The sequence below is a fragment of the Miscanthus floridulus genome, chromosome 18 (genome assembly GCF_019320115.1).
Source record: "Miscanthus floridulus cultivar M001 chromosome 18, ASM1932011v1, whole genome shotgun sequence".
In the NCBI taxonomy this organism is placed as follows: Eukaryota; Viridiplantae; Streptophyta; class Magnoliopsida; order Poales; family Poaceae; genus Miscanthus; species Miscanthus floridulus.
Window position 1 is genome coordinate 27,271,931 of NC_089597.1, and position 16,325 is coordinate 27,288,255.

Here is a 16,325-nt window from a genome sequence, read left to right on the forward strand (position 1 = left end):
AGACATTATGATATTGGTTTTCTTGTTGGTTACTCATCAAAGTCCAAAGCATATCGAGTATTTAATCATGCCACCGGCTTGGTTGAAGAAATATATGATATGGAATTTGATAAATCTAACGGCTCCCAAGAAGCACATGAGAATCTTGATGATGTAGGTGATGAACCATTGAGGAAGGCCATGAAGAATATTTTAGTTGGAGACATCAAGCCACAAGATGATGAAGATGATGTACAAGTGATTAATCCACCTTCTTTATCAAATGTGCCACAAGATGGTGATAAAGATAGGAGAGTAGAAAATAAAGACACTCATATCTCCCATGATCAAATGATGGCACAAGCATAAGATGTTGATGCTCCACAACCTCCCCCCTCAAGTGGTTGATAGAAGAAATTCACCTTTACTACAAGCTCATCCACAAGATCTCATCATAGAGAGTCCATCTAATGGTGCAATGACTCGATCTCAAAAGCTTGCTTCTTTTATTGAACATTATTCTTGTCTCCTGTGTTGAACCTAATAATGTAGAAGAATCTCTTCAAGATTCCTATTGGATAAATGCCATGCATGAAGAGTTGAGCAACTTCGCCGGTAATGAAGTTTGGACTCTTGAAGAGCGATCACAAGGTGCAAGAGTCATTGGAACAAAGTGGGTGTTCCGCAACAAGCAAGATGATCAAGGCGTTGTTGTGAGAAACAAAGCAAGACTAGTTGCAAAGGGGTTCTCTTAAGTTGAAGGGTTGGATTTTGGAGAGACCTTTGCACCCGTTGCAAGACTTGAAGCCATTCGTATCCTCCTTGTATATGCATCGCATCATGAAATGAAACTATATCAAATAGATGTTAAAAGTGCATTTTTAAATGGCTTCATAAATGAACTAGTCTATGTTGATCAACCTCCTGGGTTTGAAGACCCTTCCTTAAGCAAGCCCCAAGAGAATGGTATGAACGCCTTCGAGATTTCCTTATTGAGAAGGGCTTCACCATTGGGAAGGTCGACACCACGCTATTCACCAAGAAGCTTGATGGAGAGATCTTCATTTGTCAAGTATATGTTGATGATATCATCTTTGGATCATCAAATAAAGATTCTTGCAAAGAGTTTGGTGAATTGATGTCGAAGGAGTTTGAGATGTCTATGATTGGAGAGCTTACACTCTTTCTTGGTTTTCAAGTCAAGCAAATGAGAGAAGGGATTTTCATCTCTCAAGAAAAGTATACCAAGGATCTTCTCAAGAGGTTCAATATGGATGAATGTAAGCCAATCAAGACACAAATGCCATCTAATGGACATCTCGATCTAATAAGGGAGGTAAAACGGTTGATCAAACTATCTATCACTCTATGATTGGTAACTTGTTATATTTAATCGCATCTAGGCCTGACATCATGTTTAGTGTATGTATGTGTGCTAGATTTCAAGCTAATCCTAAGAAAGCTCATTTGATTGCCGTTAAAAGAATCCTTAGATACCTTGAGCACACACCAAACATTAGCCTTTGGTATCCCAAAGGAGCTAGATTTAAATTAGTTGGCTATTCTGATTCAGATTATGCCGGTTGCAAAGTTAATAGGAAAAGCACATCCGGGGGTGTCATTTGCTTGGTAGATCACTTGTGTCTTGAACCTCCAAGAAGCAAAATAGTGTGGCTTTGTCCACCGCCGAAGCAGAATACATTGCCGCAGGTGCTTGTTGTGCAGAAATACTTTATGAAGCAAACTTTGCTAGACTATGGTGTAGTTCTAGAAAAGGTACCACTTTTGTGTGACAATGAGAGTGCGGTAAAGCTTGCTAATAATCCGGTTCAACACTCTCGCACCAAGCATATAGATATCCACCATTACTTTCTTAGAGATTATGTTGCTAAGAATGATATATCATTAGAAGGTGTAAGGACCGAGAATCAATTGGCGGATATCTTTACTAAACTGCTAGATGAAGCTACATTTTGTCAGTTGAGGAATGAGCTCAATGTGCTTGATTTTAGTAACTTCACTAGAAAATGAGCTTGTGTTGTCCCTTGCCTTGCATTATAATATACAACATGTTTAATTTTTTATAATACGTTTAGGGCTTGTCTAACATGGTTAAGATAACCGCCGAAACACATGTGAAGAAGCTTAACCTTAGATCAAACTTGACAAGCAACTATAATTACTTTCAAGTATTGCATTACATATGCATGTATGTTGTTTTGTCATTTCTCTTTAATTACCCATTTATTGCCTAATTTCTTAAAAATAATTATAGCCTAAGGCAAAATACTTGAAAATTTTGAGGGTTTAAGAGAGGTCACTCACATCAGTCCCAATTAGTGTTTATTTGGGTCTTATTGAAGTTGGGACTTGATTGGGAATAGGCAGCACGAAGGAACCTTGAAGATTTACTAAAAAAGAGTGACCAGGCGCTGCACTGGACTATGAAGTCCAGCGTCTGGTCAGTTCATAGGAGGTGAACCGTTTCTGTGAAGGAGTGATCGGACGCTGAAATAGTTCTTTCCCTATGTCCAGTCAGATGACGTCCATGTGTCTGGTCAAGCGAAGAAGAAGATCTAAGGATCGACCGGACTCTGGCTGCGTTCGATCAGTGGTGATCGAATGTGTCCAATCATGACTCAAGAGGTTTTGGACCTCTCTGGAGTCGACCGGACTCTGGGTGGCAGCGTCCGGTCGTTGGCACCGGAGCGTCTGGTCAGTAGAAAACGTACAAGTTTCGAACTCTTTCTTCTTTCCTGATCTGTTACGTCTGGGGGCCACCATATAACGTCGTGCCTTGACCTAATCCAATCACCCATGCCGACTTCACCATTCCCGAGCCACCGCGTCGTGCCCAAATCGCCGAGCTCATGCCCATAGCCGTGCCTCCATGCATCATGTCATGCCGCCTGCTACGCCGCCTGACCATGCACCCGTGCCTCTGCTCCATCGCGCCTCCACCGCCCACAGCTCTCTCGCGCCACCGACTGCGCCTCACCTGCCGCAAAAGTGTCATGCGCCGCCCTTCACCTCACCACCGTGCCCTAGTGCCGCCACGCCCATGCCTCTGCTACATGTGCCCGAGGCACATTGCCCTGCCCTGCATCTTCTCTGTCGCCGATCCACGCTGCATTGCAACCCTAACCCTAGGCGTTTTCCCCGTGGTTCCCTCATGATTTGTTCCTCTACTTTTCGGATCACCGATTCATCAGGTAGCAAGCCCTCGATTCAAATTTCATACCTATTGCTTGCTTCTTAGGGTTTCATATCTCTAGATGTATATTGAAATTATTCATATATCTGATCTATTCTATCATGCAGTGAGTCGGTGTTTCTAAGGTTACTTTGGCAGTTGTCAGTCAACTCGGGGCCAAGCTCATGAGTATGAATCGAGGCCAAGCCTCGGAAGTGACAGTTGGTAGTTGATTCTTGTCAGTGGCAGTTGTTCTTTCCAGCTCCAACAATGGCATGTGTGAAGAATGTCAGAGGTGATCCAAATGATGAGGATCCGAGACCTCTGCCTCGCTTGCCTGCTAAGGTGAAAGGCAAGGGGACAAAGAAGACTACATCCAAGAAGCGGAAGTTTGTAGATGCTCATACAACGAGAGCAGCAGCAGTAGCAGCCATCGCAGAGCGTGCAAAGAGATGAGGTGCTCGGAGTGGTGTTGTCATTGCAGATCAACTTTCACCAGCATAGAGGGCAGCCATTGAGTAGGTTGAGCGTCGTCATGGTAGTCTAGCTAGGACTGTCATGCTTGAGGGACGATGTGTTGTTTTGGAGGAGACTCAGCCTCAGGGGGAGCCATAGCAGCAGTCACAACAACTAGTGTAGTCAGAGGGTGCTGAGCAGACTCAGGAGGGAGAGCAGATAGAGGAGACAGAGGAGGCATCTCAGCCACAGCTTCACCGTTCTAGTCGTACGCGTACCTAGGTAACACCGAGGCTAGAGACACAGAGGAGGGGTTCTCGTCCTCCTCCTAGACCACAGGGTCCGCCTCTAGTGACTCACCTAGACTTGATGGCCGCCACGACCAAGCAGGTGCAGCAGCTCAGATTTGTTTAGTTCGAGGACTGGTTCCCACTGAGGAGGGACGAGCGTGCTTTAGAGGGTTTCTATACACCACTTTAGGAGGTCTTCTATAATGCTTATTTGAACAATGGTGTGACTTTCATATCTCAAAGAGTATGCTCTATTAAGGCCATTGTAGCAACAGCTGGAGAGCAGATCCGCCCTCACCTCTCTTACTTGCCAGGGCTGATAGACTTACTTGGACATATATGCAGATATATTCCATCTTGGGTCCGTGAGTTCTATGCTACACTTTGGATTGACCCGGGGCACAGATTCATTCACTTTGCTTTTAGACGTCGTGACTATAGGCTGATGAGCTTCAGGGTTAGAGAGATACTTAGGCTTCAAGAGTCACCCATCCGGCTACATGAGGTTTGCTATAGTTATACAGAGCCTCCTAGATGCCCTCATGGCGGTCTTGTGCCTCCCATAGATCTCATCCGACCTTGCTTCATAGAGCCATTCAGCGAGGGGTCGAGTAGGACACCCAGGGATCTTACTCCTACAGCTAGACTGCTTGATGCTATCATGAGGAGGACCCTACTACCGAGGATGGGATATCGTGAGAGATTGACTCGTATTCAGTTGTGGCTACTGAACTCCCTGATCCAGCAGACAATATTTGATATATGGGATCTCATTCTTTCTGAGATGGAGGATACACTTGCAGAGGGATTTCGAGGTCATAGGCAGCTATCGTATGCTCACTGGATTACATTTCTGATTCATAGGGCAGTCACAGTGAGGCCTCCTGAGATGTTGGTAGAGTATTTTGGTGCTACTACAGAGTTTCCAGCATATAACATGACTCAGATGCTCCACCACAGTGCAACAAGGACACCTAGCCAGCCGCGATGTCGCCTAGAGATGCTAAAGACTGCAGCCTAGCAGGATGATATCATCAGAGGCGTAGCAGCTACAGAGGAGGAGGAGCTAGATGCTCAGCAGGAGGGTATGGTCGAGAGCGACCCCAGTGATAGTTCAGATGATGACTACCAGGATATCCCTTAGATGCCTCCATGATGACATGACGGTGAGGCTAGTGGCTCTAGCTCAGCTCCATAGGCACCGCAAATAGACCCCGCTCTACTTGCTATACTTGAGCGGATGAGGCAGGATCAGGCTCGCGAGGCCCAGGAGACAACAACTGCTCTAGCACATGTTCAGGCTAGACAAGACGAATTCTAGTGACAGCAGCAGCAGCAGTCCATGCAGTAGCAGCAACTCCTCATGCAACATCAGTTACTTGGATTCATGTAGCATGTCATCTCTACTATTGGGGCTCGACCACCACATCTTACACCTCAGCTCAGCCAGCCTACCACCACTTCACAGACTCTAGTTGTACAGCCCAGTGGGCTTTAGAGTCAGGGATAGCCAGCGACACAGTTTCCTTCATCGATAGAGCAGGTGTTCTAGTGGTTTGCTTTGCCAGTGCCAGCCTAGGGTCTTTCATTCACACCTTTACATACAAGCTTCACACCAGCTCAGACTTCGTCGATGCTTGTGACTGATACCCCAGTCTCTAGGAGCCACGGTGCTACATTCAGTGAGTTGACTGGGCAGCCTACGCCGCTAGATCTATATGTCCCTAGTCCCTCCACAGTTGCTCCTATTACTGGGACTATAGAGACGCTCCCATCATTAGATGCATCATCAGAGCCACCTGCTACAGTCATACCTGTAGAGTCACAGGTCGCGCTAGTTCCAGAGTAGACCCAGACCGCTTCAACGTCACTTGCAGCGACAGAGGGTCAGACTGCTCAGAGCTTAGGATTAGATGATGATGCTACCTAGTTTTAGATCACTCACAGCGCCTCAGTGCCCGACTCATTTGCTCTAGCCCCGTCGACCGACCCTTAGGTTTTGGTGTTTAATGCCAAAGGGGGAGAGGGATAGAGTATGATAGACTTAGGGGAAGCGATATATCTAGGGGGGAGCTTATCCATTATATTTGGCCTTTTTATGTGTGATACATTATTATGCATTCATGTTTACTTTCATGCATTGAACTACATACGTGTGACCGTGATATTTATGTGATCATGATATTTATGTGATAGTGATATATTATGTGATATGTGACATGTGTGCTCTCTACTTTGATCTTTATATATGTCATGTCACTTGGTTATGCTCATTTGCTTTGCTTCTGCGTTTTACTCCGATGCAAATGAGCTTTATTTCTTGTACTCATGCTTATTTCATATCTATTGAGTACATCATGTTGGTTTGGGTCATATAAGCTTGCCTAATTCTTTTATTCTTATTGTCAAAAGCTTATATGAACCAAGCATGTTGAAACCCTCATCTCTTTTACATACTCGAGGTTGTATTGTTATCAATCACCAAAAATGGGGAGATTGAAAGCATCTAGGCCCCTAGTTGGGTTTTGGTGATTAATGACAATACGAGATTACTATGACTAATATGTGTTTTGCAGATGCAATTAAGTTAGGTTATGGTAATGGTAATTGATTGGGCAATCATGGTTGTCATGCCCCTACGATGGAAATCATTTTGGTTTTCAAAGGATGGACGACAAGGTTAAGGATGAACTAGTTCTAAGTGTTGTTTGGTGTTGAAGAGACACTTAGAGTAGTTTAAGACTTTGTTTTTCCTTTGGCCGTACTATTAAAGGGGGTATGGACTAGTAGCTTGACCTTGGTGAGTCTAGTGGGTTAGGTGTGGTGCACACTTATCAAATCTAGCACTAGGTAGCTCCGAAGTAGCCCTTAGATCAATTGGAGCAAACTTTATTCACATATGATTGTGAGTTAAAAGTGAATGGAGGGTCAAATGTTGACCGGACGCTAGGTCCAGTGTGACCAGATGCTGGCGTAGAGTCTGGTCAGTTCATTTGATTAAGGTGAAGTCGTCTGGTTGCGACCGGACGCTGAGTAAAATATGACCGGACGCTAGGTGCCAGAGTTCGATCAACTCCAGTAAGGTTCCAGAGAGGGAGAATCCTGATCGGACGTGTCCGGTTAGTGCTGACCGGACGCTGTTCAGGTTTTGGCTACTGACTGGACGCTGAGCAGCAAAGTGATCGGACGCTGGGTGCCAGAGTCCGGTCAACATCAGTAAGGTTCCAGAGAGTAGTTTTTGCGACCGAACGAGTCTGGTCAGTGCTGACTGGACGCATGTCAGAGTCCAGTCACAACTTAATGGCTCAGTGGCGGGGAGAACTGACCAGAGCGTCCGATCAACTTGACCGGAGCGTCCGGTCACCCCGCAGAGGCACATAACGGTTCGTTTTGAATGAGGGGTTATAAATACTTCATCTATTCATTCAAGAGAGTACTCTTGCCCATTTCAACGGCTAAGAAACACCCTTGAGAGTGCCAAGAAGAGCAAGAGCCTAGTGAGGTGATTGAGATTTGAGAATCCAAGATTAAGGCCTCATTAGCAAAATGAGAGTAGCAAGTGTGTATCCACCCTTCTCATTAGGCTTGCTGTGGTCAAGTGAGAATTCTTGCTTATTACTCTTGGTGATCGCATCACCTAGACGGCTTGGTGGTGATTGAGAGTTTGGTGATCATCTGGCGGAGCTTGTGGATGACCCAACTTAAGTTGTGAGCGGTTGTGGGTGATTCACCGCGACAGAGTGTCGAAGAATCAACCCGTAGAGAGCACTTGATCCTTGCGCGGATCAAGGAGGAGCTACACTCTTGCGCAGGTGCTCCAACGAGGACTAGTGGAGAGTGGCGACTCTCCGATACCTCGGCAAAACATCGTCGCGTTCCTTCTCCTCTCTTTACTTTGAGCATTTACTTTTGAGCAATTCAATTCTTGTCTTTACATTCTTAGAATTATCATGCTAGAGTAGGATTGGAACTTAGGGTGCTAAACTTTTGTGCGATAGATAATTAGAATCACATTCTAGGCACAAGGGGTGAAGTAAGCTAATTGTAGGGTTTAATTATTGAAAAGAATTTTAAAATTAGCCTAATTCACCCCCTTCTTGGGCATCTTGATCCTTTGAGAGTACGCGGGCGCGGTGGCCGGCGTGGGCACGGGCGCGGGCGGGGACGACCGGGGCAACATGCGGCGGCGGCGAACGCGGCGGTGCGGCTACGGTGGCGGCTCGGAAGCGGTAGAGAGAGAGGAAGAGAGAAAGAAAGGGAGGACCTATACGTAAGACAGGGCTTGGCGCCAGAATCTTTGGTGCTGAGCTCGGCGACAAGATCCACGGCGCCAAGATTCACGGCGCGAGCTGGCTGCCATGTCAGCGTCCACGCCACCAACATGGCCCTGAGCTCGGCGCCAAAATGTATGGCGCCGAGACGTGTAAGCTCGGCGCAGTCTAGATTTTAAAATCATACCTCTAGAGACATATTTGTGAAATTTTTTTAAAAAAGGGCTAAAAAAAATAAAAAATCCAGTAGCATGGGCGGCTAGGCCCTAGGCGCGTGGGCGTGAGACGATGGGGGGCTGGCTAGGCAGGCTGGGGCCTGTGGGGAGTCGGAGGGAACTAGGCCTTGTTTAATGTAATGCGTAAAGTTACGAGACGTCACATCAAATAATACATGTGGTGTTGTACGATATGTTTGAATGCTAATAAAATAACAAATTACAGAATCACTTAATAAATCGCGAGATGAATTTATTAAGCCCAATTAACCCGTTATTAGCATATGTGCTACTGTAGCACTATATTGTCAAATCATGAAATAATTAGGCTTAAAAGATTCTTCTCACAAAGTAGTCATAATCTGTGCAATTAATTATTTTTTCGAGTCTATATCTAATATTTAATATATGTGTCTAGATATTTAATGCAATAGAATGTAAAGTTTTGGACGAACTAAACAAGCCCCTGGTCGCGCCGCGCCGCGGGCTCGCGGCCTGCGGTGTGAATAGACGCGAGGTGGGCTTTGGGCGTTTTTGCGCCGTAGCCCGCAGGTAGCGCAGTGGTTACAGGTTGGAGCAGTTGGTGGTGGGGTGGGGACGTGGGGTGCACCGTGCAGCTTAACAAAGCCAGCTCAGTGCCCTGATGATAAGAAAACAACTGTTGCTCACTGTTTTTGACTCCTTTTAAGACTGGTCATAATCCTTTTGACATTTTCCAAGTATTACGACATCAGCTTTTGCTTTTATAGTATATGATATATCAATTTTATATAGGTGAGATAGTGAGATGAGTTTTGGTCCATACTTTTAGATAGTGAGGCAAATAAAGGTGAAAGGGACACTAAAATATGGCAAGCTATAAGAGCAATTGCTACGTATTAGCTTTAGAACGATTCTTCTATTATACTTGCTGAAACCGCCACGAATGGAATAGCAACAAAAAAATGATTACTAAGAAGATGAAAAGAAGTTGGCGAAGTATACCACTTTTTTTTATTTGGTGAAGTATACCACTTATGCTAATCAATTTAGAGTATTTTTAACGGTTTGAAAAAGTCACTTCTAACCTTGATTTTTTTGGTGGGGTGAAAAAAGATATCCTCCCATAGCTCCCTATCCTAGAAGCATCTCCAATCTTACTATATGAATCCTGCCTCCAAAAGTTGGCCAGCCAGCGTGCCACGTCGCGTGTTTTTTTTCGGCCGTTCGATCGGGCGCGTGGACGACCAAGATCGGGCGAGCAGCGGTCATTTTGCGAAAAAACCCTCCTATTTTTTAAAAATCAACCCGCGCTTCAGAGGCCCTCTCAATATATTTTTCAGAAAACACCTCAGATTATTTCAAAATCAACCTCCGCCCCTCCCTGTCCTCTCCTCCCTACGCAGCCTCCACACAGTCATCGCTCGAGCAAGGAAGTTGCGTGCCCTCGCTGCGCAGAGGCACGCGAGATCCGAAGGCGCACAGATCAGGCGAACCTTATCAGGCCCGACGGTGGTCATGGTCGGCGGAGGAGGAGGCGGCGCTGGCTCCTCCCTGTCCTCTCCTCCCCACACCGCCTCCATGCCGGCACGAGCACTGTCGTCGCTTGAGCATGGGAAGCCGGACGACCTCTAGGGCGTGGGAGAGCAAGTGGACCCCTCACCTATGGCGTCCTCCACGAGCGCATCCACAGATGCGTCGACCTCCTCCATACAACGCGTCAGGGAGCAGTCTCTTTTGCTTCGGCGAGGGAGTGGGATCTATGGCCGGAATCCACAGTGGCACTTGGGTCCTCAGCGTGGCGATGGAGCTTGACGTCTCAGCGACGAAGCGGTCCAGGTGAGGTGCGCTGCAATTTTTTTATCTATCTTCACTTCTCTTTCTTACAGTCTCTTAGATCTGGTGCCACTGATAAAGGTTACAGAAGAGCATGGCCAAACAGCAGGAGGCATTGGATCTCTGTCCCCCAGCCGCTGCCACCGTTGGTCATCGATCTGCACTAGGCTGCCGACACCGCCCCCTACGGTCCTTGCCAGCCATCAAGGTGAGGCCTTCCTCTCCCTCACTCCAATTTGTATACAGCCTAGGATAATGCAATGTTGGAGATTAGCTATTGTTACCTACAGTACTGCTAAAGATGAGAAATTGTTTTGTTTGTTAGTCTATGCCATATATTTAGGCATAGTTGTGATTGGAGATGCTTTGTGTATGGAAAAAGTCTACTTAACCCCCCACCTATCATACTTGGTCTACTTCACCCCCTCAACTATGAAACCGTCTGTTTTACCCCTGAACTATCTAAAACCGTCTGTTTTACCCCCTGGGACGGTTTTCAGCGGCGGTTTTGCTACAGTAGCAACCCATTGTTACTGTAGCAAACCCGCTGTTACTATAGCAAAACCGCCGCTGAAAACCGTCCTAGGGGTAAAACAGACGTTTTAGATAGTTCAGGGGGTAAAACAGACGATTTCATAGTTGAGGGGGTGAAGTAGACCAAGTATGATAGGTGGGGGGTTAAGTAGACTTTTTCCCTTTGTGTATTTCACTGCTAAGGTATTGTCTTGCATGGCTTGAAATACTCTGAATTAACATATCAAATTTATGTAAAATACTATTTTGCATACCATGGTAGCAAACCCAATAATCTATCCTTACTTACATTGCCATGATTGAGTGTTTCAGAATACAGATGGCTGCTTAGTGAGATTGCTAGACTAAATGCAAATGTGGAGCAGTAGAGGAAGACAACATGCCAGTACAGAGTGTTCTTTCTCCTGAGTTCCACGGTCATATTTCTCATAAACAATGCACGGCATCCAAAATTTAAGATAAAGGGCATGATTTTTTTATTGATGTATATTATCATGTGCACAAAATCACTGCAGATCCTTGCCATTTTGGTAGCGATCTGCCAAGGTAGAAGTGGCGTGGTAGCAATCCCTGCTGAGCTCGCCTAGGCTGATGTGGGCTCGAAGGTCAGCTGTCTCTTCCTTGCTTGAAGTGCAGCAGCACCACTCTACCTACCTTGACGTTAGAACCATGCCAGAGAGAGATGAAGCTTCAGCGCCTGGTACCTGCCAGTGACAACTATGCATATTACTTTTGTGGCACAAAAAGTACCACTTTATTCCTTACATGGAACTTATCTACATTACAGCAAGCAAATTTCATGGCACCGTAATTTTACATTTGTGAGATCTTGACTCCTCAAATCATGTAGTTTAAAGAACACTATAAAATTTCAAGGTAGTAGAGACAACATTTTCTGCTCAGTTTGAGTCAAATGTCATCAGAAAACAATTGCATTTCTCTCTCCCTCTACTCTCACTTACATCATGTCAGAGCTTAATGTATGCTACGAAGCAAAAAGACTTTGCAATCTCAACCGAAAGCATATTTTTTAAGAATAGAAGAATAAATAATCAAACATATTTACCCTTACATTATTGCTACGAAGGTGCTTTCATTTCCTTGCCCTCACTGATACAAAAGTAATCAGACATCAAACAAAAGAAATTCTAAACGTTATAAATCCCACGTAGAATCACCATTGGCTAGCTCAACATGGCGCGGCAACGCCGCGCCCCAGGTTTTCTAGTGGTACCTAAAAACTATTCTAAAAAATATGGTTTTGCAACCTCTTCAATAAATATTGGAAAGAAAAAAAACAGCCGCATCACCAGCAATTCAAATATTTTGCTCATAAATAATAAAAAATGAGGTCTACTTGAAGATTTCTTTATCGTCGCTCGTGCCACACCCTCGCTGTCATCTTTGTTGCCACTGACCATCTCGACACCTAACTCACACACACAATCTCCATCATATGTTCTACTTCTCAGTATTCTTGTATCTGAAGACGGAGATAGAAGAACTTGCTTAGCCTAAAGAGAGGTGTTCTTCGTGCTTAGAATCAACACTAAGGAGAGAGGGGTGATGGAGTATATATGCTCAGCCTCTAAAACCTGACTGTTATGGACCTGGGAACTTTGAATAGATCAAACAGAGAATACATGAAGATAATCAAGCCCTAGAAATTCCAATGACCGGAAATTCTAGCCAATGAGAACCTCGGACCAAAAATTGACCAGAAATTCTAACCTGGCCTAGAATTTCCGAGCAAACCTAGAAATTCCAGAATAGCTTGACTAAAATGTCGTAACTTTCCACTTTGAATTCTGATTTTGATGATCTTGGACATTCCGGAAAGCTTATCCGGAGGACTATCCATACCAACTAAAAACAAGCTTCGATTACCAGCATGTGCAAGTTTTGCATTGTGACAAGTGTTTCTATCAAGTTAGCACTTGAGTTTAGTTAGTTTGAGCACCGAGGCTTATCAACACACTCAATGTTGCATCCCTCTTGATAATACAACGTACCTATACTCAAGATAAAAATAATGTATAATTTCACCACTTAAAACTTCAATATCTTTATATGTCATTTCTTCTGAATATATCTTCATAAGGGCTTTGCAACAATCTTTGTCTCCATCATTTGATCAATACCATCTTCAGCAAGTGACTTGAACCATTTCCATACATATCATTTCACTTAATGGCATCAAGTCACTTCTTTATACATACGATTCAACAAAGATTTGATTCTCCTCAAGATATGACTTCCCATAGCTTGACGTGTGCAAGACTCAGTGCGAGCACTCTTTTCTTCACCATAGCCATGGTCCATCGATGTCCAAGCCGTCGATTGCCCTTCACCCTTGCTTGATCCTTTGAAGCCCTTTCATTGCTACCTTCACCCTTTCGAGCCACATGATGATTTTGAACCAATAATAGGCGTACATTTTATTCCATATTCATTTGCATTCTTGTCTTTTGTTTGAACTAAATTGTTTCCATGAACTTTCTTCTCAACAGTGCTTATATTGATTTCCTATTGCACAACTTGACCGAGCTTCACATTTGAGACTTCATTTGATATCATCAACGAACATGTCCGTTCTGATATATCCATCTTACGCCTGTCAAGTTGCTTAGTTCAATATATCCAAACCAACATAATAAGATCAATATATGCATTAGTCTGTATCTCTTCTCTTTTGTGCATTTTGGCTTGCCATGTCATCACACTTAGTCACACAAAATACCATGCATCTTTGCCTTTCAATTTGAGCTTTGATTTAGAATGATTTACACAATATAGCATATCATAAATGTATATGACAATAACAATGACCTGCTCAACACTTAGCAAACATGTTAGACCTTTAATCGTGTTGTCATTGGATCCACCAAAACCTACTAAAAGGCTATATACACTTACAATATAAAAAGGTGGGTTGTAGTATCCATCTTATATACCAAAAATAGATATAATAATATGGTGCTAATAATTAGCAACCATAGTCTTAGTTTTTGTTTAGCCATCCTCTCGTTCTAGATCTAGCATTGTGACTGTGTCCTTTATTAGACTACCTCCGTCCAAAACAGATGCAATTCTATGTTTAGTCAGCATTAAACTAACCAAAATTTCATTGAGTTTATAAAGAGTATATCCACATTTAAGACTTTAAATAGATATATTATGAAAATATATTACATGGTAAATTTAAAGATAATTACTTAGTATGGTAAACAATGTTTTTATATAAATTTAGTAAAATTTAAGATAATCTGACTGAACACTATTCTATGCTATTATAGAATTACATCCCATTTGAAAGAGAGAAAGTACTTGTCACTGCACCTTTGACTCCAACGTCATCCAACCATATTGAGTTGCCACCACATTCTTTTTTCTCGTACTAGGTAGCGTGCCCGTGCGCTGCTACGGGATAACTAACAATTTATACTAAAAACACATGGATCACACGATAAGATAACAATACTGTTAAATTAAATACCAACGTTAAAGTGACATTTAATCTAAAAAGCAAAGTTTATGAATTTAACACAGTCACGGAGTGCGCGGCGTCGCAGGCTCATAAACTCTAGAGCTTCCAGAGATTGGGTCGAATCCAACCTAGAGCCTCGGAACCCTACATCTTTTCTTGGACGGGCTTCACTTCGGATGTGCCGGTAGCAATATCAACGATCTTCGGTCGATGGACCAAGTCGTATGGATCCCCATACAATGGCTCAGACATGTAGATTTTGTTCTCCTTGTACTTGGATACACTTGTTCCACCGAAGCTTTCATTGAAATGTTTAGACACGAACAGTGTCTGATCACCGATGTCCCTCACCCTGGACCACTCCGGTGTACGGGTGTGGAGGTTGCACTTGTAGATCGCGTTGTTGTAGGTGAAGCTCTATGTCTCGTGGAACGTGCTCACCATGGCACCCACAATGTGCAGCTCACCGTTTGATTCCAGGTAGCTGCGGTGGCAAAGCCCCGCAGGTGGCAACAGCGATGGCGACAACGTCATGGTTGGAATAGCACCGGCGGTGTTGCTGCTGCAGACAGAGATTTCTCCAGTGCAGTCGATCGCCAAGAACTTGTCTTGGCAGTGGACGATGGACCCCACGGAGAACTCCAGTTTGGTGTCGAGGAGCGTCCATGCGCTGTCGACTCCAACCCGACAGAACGCGACCTCCGTGGAGCACCCAAGCACGGCCATAGCCACGCACTCGCAGCCGGCGGCGTCAGGCGGCGCCGAGAGCATGATCTCATGGAAGAACACATCCCTCATGTCTTCTAGCTTGATGGCTCTGCCTGCGGCATCTGCGTCCCCGTAGCCGTTGGTGGGATGGAGGACCCACCGACCGTGGACCCTAGACACGTGTTCCGATGAGGACGCCGCCACGATGTGTTCGCCTGCTGGCGGGAGCTCAACGCGGGGGGCACGGGCACCGGCGAATGGATTCAGCAGCGTCACGGACGCCGCCTCGTCCATGAACGCCAACCACCCACACGAGGAGCCACACGCCACCTTGCCGTGCACGTCGGGCAGCGTCTTGGACAAGACCTTCTCCAGGATGCAGTAGAAGCCGACGCGGTCCGAGTCGAGGTCGAATGGGAGCAGTAGGAGCGGCCCGAAGGTCGCGAACAGGACGGCGGCGCGCCATGGGGAGCAAGCAGATCGGAAGGACGCCACGTCATGGCCTGACGCGAGACGCTGCCCGATAGACTCGAGGAGATCCTCTGGCAGGCCGGATCTCTAGTCAGGGAGAGGTAGAGACCTTCTCTTGGGATTGGGTGGCTGAGCCATGGAAGACAGATGACATCAACTATGGTTCACGCAAGAAAAAACAAGCGAGGGCGATGGAACACGTGAGCGTGAAACCAAATGAAAGGAGGGAAAAGCTGTCCCTTTTGCAAATGCAAAGATGTGAAGTAATTAAATATAGGCAGATTTGGCAAGGTTCTCAGAACTGCAAAGATGTTTCTTTTGTCTTAATTCTCTTTCCTTCCGTGTTAATTCTCTTTCCTTTTGCTCGTTGCCATGTATGCTGGTGCATGCAAACATGCAATGTGTATATGGATAGCACAATAATTTTCTACTTCCTGTTTTGACGTGATTCCTCTATCACATGATAGGCAATATTCAATCAAGAAGATGTCGTGGGATCGCAGGCGTGGACAAACGGACATACCAAAACAAATGTCACACCAAAAAATATCCACACTTTATTCTTTTTAGTTGTAGGAGATTCAACATCATGCATTTTTTATCTCCTCTCCCTTTTGCTTTGTCACATGAATGTACATGTGCCCATGTATAACTGGAGACCCTCTACCTATCATGACTAGTGCATGTCAACCCATTGTCCCACAACAATCATTCACTGCCGAACCTCCTCTCTAAGCATGTATATCGAGAAAACCTCGCTATAGACTAAAGCCCCTAATTCCAAACTCTAAATATGTCCAAAGTTGAAAAAGAATATCTCACTATCACGGTTGCTATTCTTTTCCTAATAAAAGTTTAAGTGTTGTAACTTATGGGTCTATTTGGTTTAGCTTCCACCCCAGCTAT

The 16,325-nt window shown here is 44.8% G+C and overlaps 1 pseudogene; it reads right to left on the reverse strand.

Annotated features, from left to right (window-relative positions):
* Positions 1-14,336: 14,336 nt before the first annotated feature.
* On the reverse strand, positions 14,337-15,557 carry LOC136523549 (putative F-box protein At5g55150; annotated as a pseudogene).
* Between the last annotated feature and the right edge of the window lie 768 nt (positions 15,558-16,325).